The 14,039-nt window shown below is 40.6% G+C and overlaps 2 protein-coding genes across 7 annotated transcripts in view; one reads left to right on the plus strand and one right to left on the minus strand.

Moving 5' to 3' along the window:
• The window catches only part of frmpd3 (FERM and PDZ domain containing 3), a 116,418-nt gene that overhangs the window by 62,086 nt on the left and 40,293 nt on the right, over window positions 1-14,039 (minus strand). For 5 of the 6 annotated variants that reach the window (XM_052058702.1, XM_052058748.1, XM_052058739.1 and 2 more), the window contains exon 2: window positions 204-285. The gene's annotated coding sequence lies outside the window, so the exon portion shown is untranslated. Of the gene's footprint in view, window positions 1-199; window positions 286-14,039 lie in introns of all 6 variants that reach the window. The other variant, XM_052058671.1, reaches the window with a different exon arrangement.
• LOC127597287 (uncharacterized) overlaps window positions 1-14,039 on the plus strand; it is a 339,203-nt gene that overhangs the window by 31,030 nt on the left and 294,134 nt on the right. The gene's annotated exons all lie outside the window — the stretch shown is intronic.

Below are 14,039 nucleotides of genomic sequence, written 5' to 3' on the forward strand. Positions count from 1 at the left end.
AAATCCATGCAGGCGTGGGTCTGAGGCGGACGTGCTAACCAGTCGACCGCCACATGATTCACACTCTACATAAATGTGTGATTAGATCTAAAATCAATGGACCTGTTCAACTGTAGAAGTAGTCTGACAGTGTTAAATATGTTAAATAGCGCTTGGGTTAATATAAGACTAAAACGGGCTAAAGGGATGCAATGTTTACTTACAGTGTTTGTGTTGGCTGAAGGTTACTTTGTCAGCACGGATCACCCATAAATGTTTCCCCAATCAATCCCGGGATGTGGGAACCTGTTGAAGCATGAAAAGAAAAACAGTAACATTATATATTGCCAAGCATCACACATTAATCATTTATATTACGGAGCGAGAACAGGATTTTTGTTTTTTATGTTGATTTGATCACTTTTATTAATCACACACAAATGCAAGCGGGTTTCCAAATTGAACCGCAAAATAGCACTTTTTAGTATTGTACTCTATGAAAACACACAGTCATCACAATTAAATACAATGTAAACAATCAGGTGGCACATTTTCGTTTAGTTTCGAATAGTTGTTATTCCGCGCCTCATCTTTATGTCTGTGCCACACTTTTCGGCAGGTATCTTCACTTTACGACAGCCCTGAAGTAGGCGAAACGAATAGTGTACTGTAGATACTGAAATAGAATAATAATTTTAAATGCAGACAAATATGGGCCAAAAAGTCTGTAACTAGTTACCTAAAATTATTCAATTAGAGCACAAAAAAATAAAGGTTTTGCATAAATGTCAACTTTTCGGAGCGCCAACCTGTATAAACTATCCAAAAAATCCTTATAAAGAGAAAAAAATCCTTATAACATACCAACGCATTTTATATGTCAAAATAACGGCAGAAAAAAACCCCACGAAATTTTCAATGATATTTATTGTAGATCTCCATAATACAATATCTGGTTAATGTCTAATCATCATTGTACTTAGTGGCATTACTGTGTTCAGAGTTGTATTCCTGCGTTACTTTTTTCACCAACTCCAAATCATTTGGAGTTGGTGAAAAAAACCCCCGGAGATTTTCAGAATCCGTATGATTTGTGCGATACGGCCATATACGTACGATTCCCAGTGCCTGCGTGGGTTTTGTCCAGGCATTCCGGTTTCCTCCCACATTCCAAAAATATGCATGGCAGGTTAATGGAACACTCTAATTTGTCCTACGGTGTGAGTGTGAGCGCAAATGGTTTTTCGTCTCTATGTACCCTGCGATTTTCTGGCAAGCAGCTCAGGGAGTCCCCCGCCTCCTGCCCGAAGAGAGCTGGGATAGGCTCCAGCAATTGATGGTTTGATGGTTTGCCGAGCTGGTTTTGCTGTTTAGTACCACATTAAATCACTTTAAGGTGAATCAGCAAAACCAGAACTAATACTGATGACGCACTTTTTTCAATTATTGGGAAAACTGGGATTTTAATTCTGCCTTGGTGTCCAAAAAATACACTCATGGTTTCCAGAGAGGATAAAGACACGTGAGTATTGTTATATTATATAATATATTTATATTATATAAACCGGGCGGCCCGGTAGTCCAGTGGTTAGCATGTCGGCTTCACAGTGCAGAGGTACCGGGTTCGATTCCAGCTCCGGCCTCCCTGTGTGGAGTTTGCATGTTCTCCCCGGGCCTGCGTGGGTTTTCTCCGGGTGCTCCGGTTTCCTCCCACATTCCAAAAACATGCGTGGCAGGCTGATTGAACACTCTAAATTGTCCCTAGGTGTGAGTGTGAGCGTGGATGATTGTTCGTTTCTGTGTGCCCTGCGATTGGCTGGCAACCGATTCAGGGTGTCCCCCGCCTACTGCCCGAAAATACTGCCCGAAGACAGCTGGGATAGGCTCCAGCACCCCCTGCGACCCTAGTGAGGATCAAGCAGCTCGGAAGATGAATGAATGAATTATATAAACCTCCTTGTGGGTCCTGGCCCTGCCGTGGCAAGGAGGCTTGTGTGGAACATAATGAGACCAAAATTGAGACCAGATCACTAAATTGGGTATTGTACTGTGCTGGAAGTTTCAATGCAAAATCCATTTTCAGGTAGTATAGTGAATCTTTATTTAATTTTTCCCCCAATAGCAGTCAATTAAATAGATACCACATGATTGATTAATCCTTAAAAAGGCCAATAATTGTCATAGTAACACCATTGCATCATGTCAAATCAACCAGCACCAACATCTTTTAGTTTCGAATATTGTGCATTCATTTAATCAGACCGATGGATCTAATAAATATACGCGGGCAGTTGAGGCTTCATTGTAACATTGTTTACTATTCACCAGCAGAAACTTAAAAAAAAAGGACAACCCTCAGCTTTTTTTTCTGTTGTGGCACAGGAGTTAATGTGTGTGTGTAGGCAGTTCTACACAACACTCGTGTAACTAAACTGCATTTTCATCGCATTTGTAGGCAGGCACATGTTTGATGGCAAATGAAGAGGAGTGGAAGTGTTTGCTTTTTAAGTAGGATTGGTCTAAAAACTTGGCGACGGCTTTGGCAACTCAATAGTTTTATTCTTGTTAGTGAATCCTTGTAATTGCCATTAGTCTGACCTAACTGACCTTATTAAAACTCCAACTATGAAATGTTTCCTGTGCCTAAAGTGCAATTCATCAAGGCGAGACATAACAAGACTTCATCCCCCGACCCCACCCCTTCAAATGAAGACACTTGATGTTTATTGTTGAGCAACGCACACTATCTTGACAAATCTACAACAACACTTGTCGACACGGGTTTAGGTTTTCATACTTTGATCACTCAAAATTATGTATTTGGAGACAGTATTTCATGCAATTTAAATCACAGGAAAGGAATGAATGAGAAGTCCAGTAATCTCAACTGGGAGGAATTTATGGCGTTTAAATAATGAAGTCAACATGAATGAGATACGACTTTTAAATGTATGAAATCAAACCAATGAGGCCCCATGGGGGACAAGGGGGGAGGCTTCCTGTGATATTGTGGGTAATCACCTCATTAGTCGCATTTAACATTAACTGTCGCCAAAACGTCATGCTGGTCCATCTTCAGTGACATGAACAACAAAGTGGATCCATTTACCCTGAGACATTCGTGTTGTTTCATTCGAAGCAGCAATTACAGGATGCGGGCTTTGTTTATTTGAATAAATATGACAAGACCGTGATCACATTAGGCATACCGTACACATCCTTGACTGTGGCAGATGCCATTGGCATTGTGGTATGATACCTGTGTTATATACTGTACAGTACATTTAATTCAGATGATTTTACAGAATTGAATACAACAGCAGTTGAAAGACAAATGTGACACTCACGTTAAAAAAAAAACAAAACCAAACAATCCAAAAGAAATATAAATTGAGATACTCAAAGTTTGAGGGTACTATGTCAGGATAAATCCACACAGGGATTTTTTTTCCATGCTGTTTTATCTCTATGCAAATGTTATTTCTTGTCCTTAACCCCCCCCCCCAAAAAAAAACAGCTATAAAAAGACTGAGTCGAGGGGAAAGGAAATGCAAAATTCTATTTAAACTTTATATAACAACAGATCTACAATAATACTGCTTTATTATTATCATTATTGCCCTGCGATTGGCTGGCAACCGATTCAGGGTGTCCCCCGCCTACTGCCCGGAGACGGCTGGGATGGGCTCCAGCACCCCCCGCGACCCTGGTGAGGATCAAGCGGTACGGAAGATGAATGAATGAATATTATCATTATTGTGTGTGCTGAATTAATTTTCATGCGGTGAATAAAGCACAACTCTAAAAAACGACAATTTGCTTTGCTCCTGATACTAAATAACATATGCTGAGAGTAAAAGTAGACCAACTGTAGTATCCTCCTGTATTATAGAAATGAGGTGACTTTTTTCTGGCATCGGATTGAACAAAATTTTCTGGAGTGAGTAACTAATAAAAATGATATCTGCCACAGTTTTCCAGATTTTATAATGACAATGAAAATTAACACCAACTTGAAAATGTAATTTGCCATTGTGAAGCCATGCTTAAACCTTTATACTCTAATGTTGTACAGTATCACTATCACTGTGACATAACAAATTCTAGAGTGTATACTAGTAGGAAAATGTATACCAGGGTATAAGTAGGACTGGGGATTGAATAAAAATTCCCTGGAAGAATTTGGGGACTGTATCTATTTTAGATGGTGTATAACAACAAGGGAAGAGTGTTTTTGTGCAAAAATCTGGTTATTTCAACTGCCTTTAACTATATTCGCATATTCATTATTATCATCACTATTACAGTGTTTGATGATGATGATTATCCATGCGATTGGCTTGCATTCGGTTCAGGATGTCCCCCACCTACTCCCCGAAGATGGCTGGGATAGGCTCCAGCACCCCCTCGACCCTTGTGAGGATAAGCGGATTAAAAAATGGATGGATGGATGATGGATGGATGATGATGATTATTATTTTTTGATTTTGAAGACATCACTTCAAGACAGGACAAATCTGAAATCCACAATCAATTTCGAAATTTTCAACATATGTTTGAACAAAGTGCCGTTGCTACTCGTGCTTTATGGGTAGTGGCTGATATCTGTTGGGCTGCACAATAACCGCTTATGATTCAGCATGAGATGTAATTTGCATGATCGAGAGATGCTTTTGGTAATTGCCCAGGAGATGTTTTCAGTATTTAGGGCTAAAATCAATTTTTTTTCTTCTTTGGGTGATAAAGAGCCAGCGGGGATTTGTGCCTTCAAGTGACTGCCGATATTTTGGAAGCTCTGTGAAATATCTCTGAAAACTTTTCCCCCCACTCTCTTCTACAAGGTCTCTGTGAGGTGTTGGAAATTCATTTCTTATGTACACAGTCAGTCTTGGATGTTCTATAAAATTGGGTTTAAGGGTAAGGAAGAAGTCAGATTTCAGGAGCATTATTTATGAAGGAGACACAATTCCCTCAGCTTTTCAAGCATTGATGCGGAACGGACAGGCGGGGGCGTATCCATCATTTCAGAAGTTGGCGGGAGGGACAAATTGTCCAAGAGTATGCCAACTTTTAGGACCAAATGCTCATCGTCTTGCCTTCAAATGCTCCTCTCCATTCTGGGGAAAAAAGGTGTGGTGGATGGAAGTTTTAGTTTCATTGACCTGTCTCGTGTATTGCCTGGCTAAATAAAAAAATTGTTGCCCAAAGTTCTTTTTGTTGACGAGGTTGGGGGTGGGGTCTGTTGATGTCAATTAAACATTAGATTATTCATTTAATATGAAAATAAATACTTCAAAAACAGATTACTTTAATGCAGAGTAACGACCCTGTTTGATAGGAAACTCCAGCATAATGGATGGACATACAGTATATTTTGAAATACTAAATTTGAAAAAACAAAAAAAAAAAACAACCTGTATGAAAAATGTGTGTGACCTCTACCATGCCTCTTCTTTCCACCAAGGTTAAACCTGCATTGCAAACACAAGTTGCACTCTGGCAGGGGACTTTTTTTTCTTTTTTTAAGTCATATCCATCCATCCTGCCATTTTTCAATTCGCTTTATCCTTTCAAGGGTTGCGGGGCGTGCTGGGGCCGATCCCAGCCGTCTTCGGTGGGGGACACCCCGAACTGATTGCCAGCAAATCGCAGGGCACACAGAGACGAACAATCATCCGTGCTCACACTCACACAATTTTTGAGTGTTCAGTCAGCCTGCGACACATGTTTTTGGAATGTGGGAGGAAACCGAAGTACCCGGAGAAAACCCACGCAGGCCTGGGGAGAACATGCAAACTCCACACAGAAAGCCCAGGGCCGGGATCGAACCCACAACCTCTGCACCTCAACGTGCTAACCACTGGACTACCGGGCCGCTCTAAGTCATATCATGTTGCGTTTTCTTTCAACTTAGGAGGCGGAGGACTTTGAAAATAAGTATGCTGTTGCTATTTTGTTTTGGCAGATTTTGTTTTCTGTGCTAAATATTTGCATGTCATATTTTACATAAGAGCATCAAAATCAGTTTTGCACCTCAATTTAGCCATTAACAACTACAGTACTCGTAATTTCTGTGAATTAGCTCCTGCGCCTGATTTATTTTATAGTGAATTCAATCTTGGATTGTTCATATATTACGAAACACATGATTGCGAGGTTACATTCTTAAAAACAAGAAATACAGAGCTTCATTTATATTTGCTTTTCCTTATCTTTAATATTTATAATACCATTTCTTGCCAGTCAAGGATTTTAAACTCCCAAAGCGCCAACTTTCACCCGGCAGTTCTTCATTATCTACTGAATTCCTTCACCACTCTTTGTTATTCACTGCATCGCTATTCTAATGGAGGCATTAAGAGAACTGTTAAGGAAGAAAATTATGGTTAAATAACTGAAATGTGTTTAATAAAGCTATTTGAGCTGCCATGCATTAGCGGCAAGGTTTTTGGCGTTGAAGGCTTAAAAGAGTTGAGGTGTCAGCTAAAAGCTGATAATGGAGGGGGGGGGGGGTTGTCAGGCAGGAAGATAAAGTGCGTAATTGCTCACAGTTCTTTATTGTCAGTATTCAACTTAGCGCCCACAAATGCCCTCCTTTACTGGTGCTTTCGGTTCTCTGCATGTCTTCACACTAACTCACGGATGTGACATATGGAACGGTTGGACGCACCCGAACTTCAAATGAATTTGATGGAATAAAGTGACTTTGGAAACCACGCAAGCTTCTGAGTGGTCCACGTTTTGCCATATCTCACCCACCCAGCTGTTATTCCAATTTTATATCAAGCTTCAACATTCGATGTGTGTCTTCCATGCCCACCTGCACCCACATGCGCTGTGGAATACTCCGCTCCAAAAATGAACACTTGCTAATGAAGATAGTTCATTCCCTTGGCAGTTTGTTTTTTTGCTCGCCGTGTGGATGAGAGGTTGACAGTTGTGCAGAAACAGTTCCATTCAATTACATTCTAAGGACAAGTGAATCTACATTCACATTAGTATTCAAGCAGAGAGCCCAGTGCGTGACAAAGTGCGATGTTTGGAACATTAAACACTGAGCTTAATAACAAATGAGTAATCAGCAGCACTGGAAGCAGTTCGTGTCACTGAATTTTAATTTTCTATTTTAGATGGACCACCTGCAAGTGCAACAAACATGATCCAGCCTGGCGAGATTAGAATCTTGCGAGAATGTGTTCTCATCGTATGTAGCCTCGAGTGGCTAAAATTGAGCTCGGATCATAGCCACTTGACTGGTGTAAAACATCTTTAATTCTTCGTTTTGGGATAAATGTGTCTTGTGGCACGGTGAAGCTATTCCAGCTCACTAAGTTTATTTTAGCTCGCGAGCAAAACGATGCGGTTTTACAGAACAAACAGAGAAAATCTGTTACTTTTGTCAGCTTTCATGAGAGTGCTGTACAATTAGCCTCAGTTGTCATGAATAGTCCATCCACCTATTGGATGCGGGCGGTGCTGGAGCCCCTCCCAGCGTCGGGCAGTAGGCGGGGGACACCCTGAACTGGTTGCTAGCCAATCGCAGGGCACACACAGACGAACAAGCACCCGCGCTCACTCCACACCTAGGGACAATTTGGAGTGTTCCATTAACCTGCTACGCATGTTCTTGGAATGTGGGAGGAAACGGGAGTACCCGGAGAAAACCCACGCAGGCCAAGGGAGAACATACAAACTCCACATAGGGTGGCCGAAGCTGCAATTGAACCCGGTATCTCTGCACTGTGAGGTCAACGCGCTGACACTGGATCACCGGGCCTGTCATGAATGTTGGAAACATGAAAACATGTTGCTTTTGGCAACATTTTATGTGAAATTGTTTTATGTCAATACAGCTCAATATAATACTGTAGTACAGATTAGCTCAGCTTTATGAAGACCATGTGAGGAAAAATAACCCAAGTCATGCTTCGCTCCAAGATATAAACTGTGCTGTTTTTAATCCCTGAGCACCAGCTGAAGAGACCTTGAAAAAGCTCATCACGATTTACCCTGCGTCTTAATGTTTACACCCCGAGACAGCATACATGATTACCTAACTGGGGTAAATGCTCGATATGGGAAATTGTGATAAGCAACTAATTAAAGCTTTCTGTTTACATAACAACAACAACGTGTCTGTGGAGTCGGCGTTGCTGCTCATGTTATGTCGGAAATGAAAACTTTTGGAAGGCACCTGCCGGTGTTTGAGCGAGTTTATGTCGAGCAAGTCAAGGTTAAGATAAGAACATAACGATTCAAGATGCAGAACGAGATTTTGTGAGGTCGGCGAAACTGAAAACACATTTCAGGGTGAGATGAAAGCCTCCGTGATAGAGATTCTGCCAAACGGGGGCATCAGAGTCGAACAGTTACCTTGAAAAAGTAATTTAGTGATTGAAACATTACTTGATTTTAAAAGTAACTCAAAGAGGAAGTTACTTCATTAATTACTCATAAACCCGCTTGACAGAAAAATGACAACCAGTTTTGCCAAGACTTTATTGGAAGTGCACTTTTAAAAGGTCTTGTTTCAGGATAGTTTTTTAAAATTCAATAAATGATGACAGCTTTTTTGTTGTCTCTCTTGATTTCACTTGACATAAATGGTTTACTTGTTTTTATATCAAACAAAATAATGTTTCGACACTTTGCTTAATATACTGTATATACAGTATATATTCGAGCTGTCGGTTTAGCGCGTTTTTAATGGCATTAATTTAAATGAATTTTAACGGGATTAAATTTTTTTTCGCGAGATTAACGCGGCACACATCACAGCGGATGTTACGTTGCTCTATAAATAAACCAAAAACAAAAACACAAGCGCGTTTGTTTTGCCAGCCACGGAAGCGCGAGACACCGAAAACGGATACTTAAAGAGTTTATGAATGGAAAGTTTACTTTTAAAAAGTTGCCAGATTTCTCCACTGACAAAGACCAAAGTTACCTGTATCATACAAGTATACGATGTATGCCACTGACGCGATTGTTACTTGGAACTATTTTGTGTGGAAGGTTACAGTGTTCAGTTTCCACATAAATACAGCGGGTGGAGCTTCTCTGTGTTCGTCTGACAGTGACAGTGTGCTGAGGAGGTGACATGACAAGTTCAGCGGTGCAGTGGTAGCGACCCAGCGAAAATAAAACGTCTCCAGTGTTGTCATCGAACCAAGTGTAGTCATCCGAAATGAGGTCTACACAAAACCGTAGAGAGACTTCCGCGCAAGAAGGACCAACACAATCAACATAGCCTGACTGCTGTCTTCAAAGCAAACTTGAGAAAAACAAAGTATGTAACCATGGCTTAAATCCACTAGAGGCTGAGTTCGAGTTTACCTTAGATGTGCACTTTATAATGTTATATCGCTCTGTTTTGATTCCATAAAAAGACCTGTTGAAGCAGCTGTTGTGTGACAAAATGTTTTTTTCACTGTTGTTGATGGACAGTAATATTGTGTGAGAGATCATACAATACAATACAATACAATACATGCTGATTTATATAGCGCTTTCACAACAGCGGCAGCTGTAACAAAGCGCTTTACAAAACAGTTAACATAAAGTAAAATAATAAACACAACACATAACATAAAACACGGACAGTCGTGCAGTCCTAACCACTTCATGTATGAATAACTGCTCCAAGTGAAAAATGTTCATGTAAAGTTGAAAACCGAAATTGTTATTTCAGTAAATATTTGCATTTGGCACATGGAAAACTGATTCATGATTCCAAGTTGATGAAAGCATAAAAATGGGGGAAAACAGGGCCAAAAATATAAAAGGAAATTCAGAAACGATAAAAAATGCGTGAGTAATCATGATTAATTTTTAGTGAATTTGAGTTAAGACAGTTGCATTTTTAATTACATTAAATTTTTTAATCATTTGACAGCTCTAATTATTTTGTTAATTACTTTTTTGGTGGTCAGATATGGTTATGTCAGATATACGTATAATGGTCTTGCATTAGTCGCAGTTCAACTTCACACAGCATAAACTTGAGCGTTCCGTGCTGCGATTCCAAATGTCCAAATGTCCTCCCGCCCCCTTTTTTTTTTTAAAAGATAGATAACACTTAGTTGACAGTATCCAGTATACAGCCAATCTCGATATTTACACATTTGGCTGCCACAAACTCGACACACATCCAAACTGCATTTCCCGCTTGAAAAGGTGAACGTCTGAACTTCCTGCATTGGTGTGTACATGTGAGATGTCGACGTGCTGCAAATGTTACTTAGCACATTTGTGACGTCACTCTCTTAGATGATAGGAATCAATTGATCTGATTGTTGGATATTGTGTCACAGTTGCAGCAATTGGGTGACATGCTGGTCACTGGGCTGTGACCACTGGGCAATCTACCAACAGTTGCTGCTGTAACATGGAAATAATGTCCGCTATTCTGGCTCTGTGCTCATACAATCCCAACCTGTGCGCTATTTTGACAGTAAAATTAGCTTTTTTTCACCACCTCAGAAAGACTGGTGAGTTAATTCCTTCTGCATTCATGTGAGTCTGTGCTTTTGACATGACTGAACGCTGCCTCAACTTTGTTACAGACTCCACACGGCCGACTTTTCCCCAGGTGGTGATGCAGAGACGTACATGTGACAGTCAGTGAGGAATATGCTTGGGCATTTAGACACAGTTCAAGGGACCAGCTTGGCCTTTGGATTCCCCCGAGATCTAATCTGCGGGGAAAACAAGTCAAATCAATGTGGGCCCAACCTGCTGCACCCTGTCAGCGAACACAGGACTCTCTCTGAAGCTTCATAAAAAAAGACTGACTTTTCCATAATATAAGCCCATCCGAAACAGTATTTCATATTATACTACAGTATGTTTCGTCTGGACATAAAACATGAATGGATCCTCTGTCTCAGGGTTTTCTTGGATACTCAATATGTATGCTAACACAGTACAGCATTATATTTTACTATCTTAAAACCATGCGATATATTGAACGGTTTCCTTTTATGGCCACAGATAACACGTTGCAGTCCCCTTGGTATGTTTTTATACGAATATGTTTTCTGGCCACAAGCTGTGAGTTTGCTCAATTTTGCTTGAAAAGAATGAGAAGAATGTAAGGTCTTTTTTTTCTCCCAAACTATCTGTAAATAAAGGCAAATGCAAATAAAAGTATTCAAGAGATACAGACACCAGAAAAAAGCTTAAACGATATCTGAATGGCAACGGAATGCGTGTTTTGTCGCGACAAAAGTTAGGTAAGTAAACCCCTGCACTGTCAGTCCTGCTGTCAAGTTTGTGTTACTTCATTTCAGCAGGTTGTGCCTTGTCAGACGTCTACAAAGGTCGGGAAATACTGATATATAGAGTTGAAGGTAAATACTGGACAGTTTCAAGTCACAAAAAAGCTGTGCAAGTACGCCAGGGATCATGCAATGTCTATTGTTGACAGATTTGTGTCCATTTGGTATTAGGGCGGCAGTCGTTCATCCTTTACAGACTTGACTTTTGGAACTAAGAGGTTTGAGTCCCCTTGTGGACAAACAAAATTGCATCTAGTTGATGGAGGGATGACAATCTGTTGAGCTTGGAAAATGGTGACACCTCAGTCACCATTTGCATGCCCAATCATTCAAACATCCACTTCTTGAAGGCTTGCATAGATGTGGGAGACCAGCGGATTTTGAATTTCCCTTTTGGGGGTGAACAAACAGATAAAAATCATACTTTACAATGACTACAGTATATAATAGAGGCACATTCATGAAATATCTGCAGCGGTTTTCCCCGAGATTACTGACGTTAACCATGCTGTGCACATCGTCAGACGATGCAAGCGCAGCAAAGGTCATTGATTAATCAAATCTGTTCAAATGCCAAATTGCACATGCGATAAGGTCACACCTGCAAGTTCAATGCAGGAATTGGACATGGTCCAGTTTGCACCAGAACACAAAATAACATAATTCTACTAATAACTCACCAACACCCACTGACCAACACGTTTATTGGATGCTTCTTCTTTGCCCTCCATAATGCAATTAAAGATGATACTTTCAGTGTAGCCACTTCTGCTTCAAATCAAACGATTTCTTTTCAGAGCTACAAAGGATAATAAAGCAGTTTTCCCAGAATGTAATTCTCACCTCAACTCAGCAAACTGTGCCTTGAACAAATTATGCAAAGATGTTGGCCCTTTCATATACATCAGTGACATTGTACCACACATTTAAAGCACAGTACAGAGCAAATGGAATAAAAAATAACACAGCATTCTTAAGAAGCCATTTACTGTAAATGCTTGCTGTCTGACTTCATTTTTTCCCCCCAAACTTTCATTTCCACGATTATCCCGGTGTTTAGCTTATTGTGTTTGACGGCCCACTCGCCTACCTGCTTTCTCTCCTAAATGTACGCTGTGACCGCTTTTAAGAGTTCGCGTTAGCAGGTACCGGTGACTAATTGGTGCACTTGCCCCTTTTTTTCTCGTAATGTCAAACCGGCCAACCCCGCGCCCCCTCCGCCTATTCACGATGATTTACTGAGTGAGGCAGTCCCGTAAAAGGACATTGAGGAATAATTCGCTGTATGAACGTTGAGAAGTATAAAGTCACACTAATGTTATTGTATAGAAAAAAAATCAAGGTGGGGGTTGCAAATTGTTTACTAAACATTCAAATCATGGTATTCCTTGGGAACCTTATTCGAGTAAATATTTTAAACAGGTTTCATCAAACGTCTTTTTATTCTTCAGTTCGGTCAACTGTAAGCAGTGGGCGTGGCAAAACCCACTTCCGTATTCAGGGGCAGGTTTGTTCCAAATGAATGTCCGGATTATGATATTTAAGACAAGGAAGACTTGATAGAACTGGAGCTGCACGGGATGGCATGATAAAAAAAAAAAGGCATGGTACGGTTTGAATGGAAACAAGTAACAAGTGTGCCTGCTGGAGGGAAACGTCCTTCACTTCAGCTGAAGATGAAACAAAAACAAAGACAGAAATGACACGCTCATTATTGTGTTATAGCAAAGCCCATGAGGCAAGATAGGCAAATGCTCAGGGCCCTGTTCTATTAACTAATTGCTATCTCTTAAAACCAAGATTCAAATGTTAAATGATGCCTGTGGTGGAAAGACCACATTGTTCGCATGCTTTATATTTTTATAATTAATCCATTGACGGTGAGCCCCCCCCCCCCATCTGTTTGAAATCTCCTATTTTGCCGGCGGTCCTTGAAAACGCATCTGGTGCGAGGCAAAAGTGAAAGTAAAGTCAATGTTTTGCTTTGCGTCTCCCCCCCGATGCAGCTCCAAACAGCTCGTGCAATCAGTCTTTGCCGTTCCAGTGTGCCTGCAGTCCCTCATGTTTATTGCTACGCATATGTAAATGCCGGAAGGTGAGCTTGATTACTTCCCTATTTTGTTGTATGAGGGGCACCAGACTTATTGTACCTTCTGCCTTAATGGAAGAGTATTTTGTTGTTCTCTCTGCCATGATACATTGCTGGCATAGATAGATGAACAAAGATACAGTTGGACAACTTAAGCCAAACTTATGTTCTTTCACTGCACACTCGTTGGTTGTTTAGTTTCATTGATTTATGTGACTTGAGTTCACGATAGTGTGCCTATGTTAGATGTATGGAGTCGGTGCCTGGCTAATTCTTCTTTGTCTGTGTTATTGCAGCCCACGGTCCATAATCCATTGCAAATGGAACACCAGGGATGTGTTCTGAGCATTTAAATCCCTTTGAGACGTCCTACCCCCGTCGTCAAGGTTGTCTTGTTAGATATAATTTATAGGGATTAAAAGTATTATATACACTTCAAATTGTCATAAAAAGCATATTGTGTTAAATGACACATTAATATTAGTCTTATTATTTTTACTAGCTGGTTCGCCGCCCTCCGGGCGGCTCATCAGCTAGTTCCTGCGGAAGGCTGGTAAGGTGGGCCTTCGGCCCACAAAAGTGTTGTTGCTTGGTTCAACTTTTTGTTCATCTTCATTGCTTGTCGCGAAAATAAAGAGATGTTTAGCTCTACTGAATAACTAACAATTTTATTGCAATGCTTGTGGGTAGAC

The sequence above is a fragment of the Hippocampus zosterae genome, chromosome 1, assembly GCF_025434085.1.
Source record: "Hippocampus zosterae strain Florida chromosome 1, ASM2543408v3, whole genome shotgun sequence".
Classification (NCBI taxonomy): Eukaryota; Metazoa; Chordata; class Actinopteri; order Syngnathiformes; family Syngnathidae; genus Hippocampus; species Hippocampus zosterae.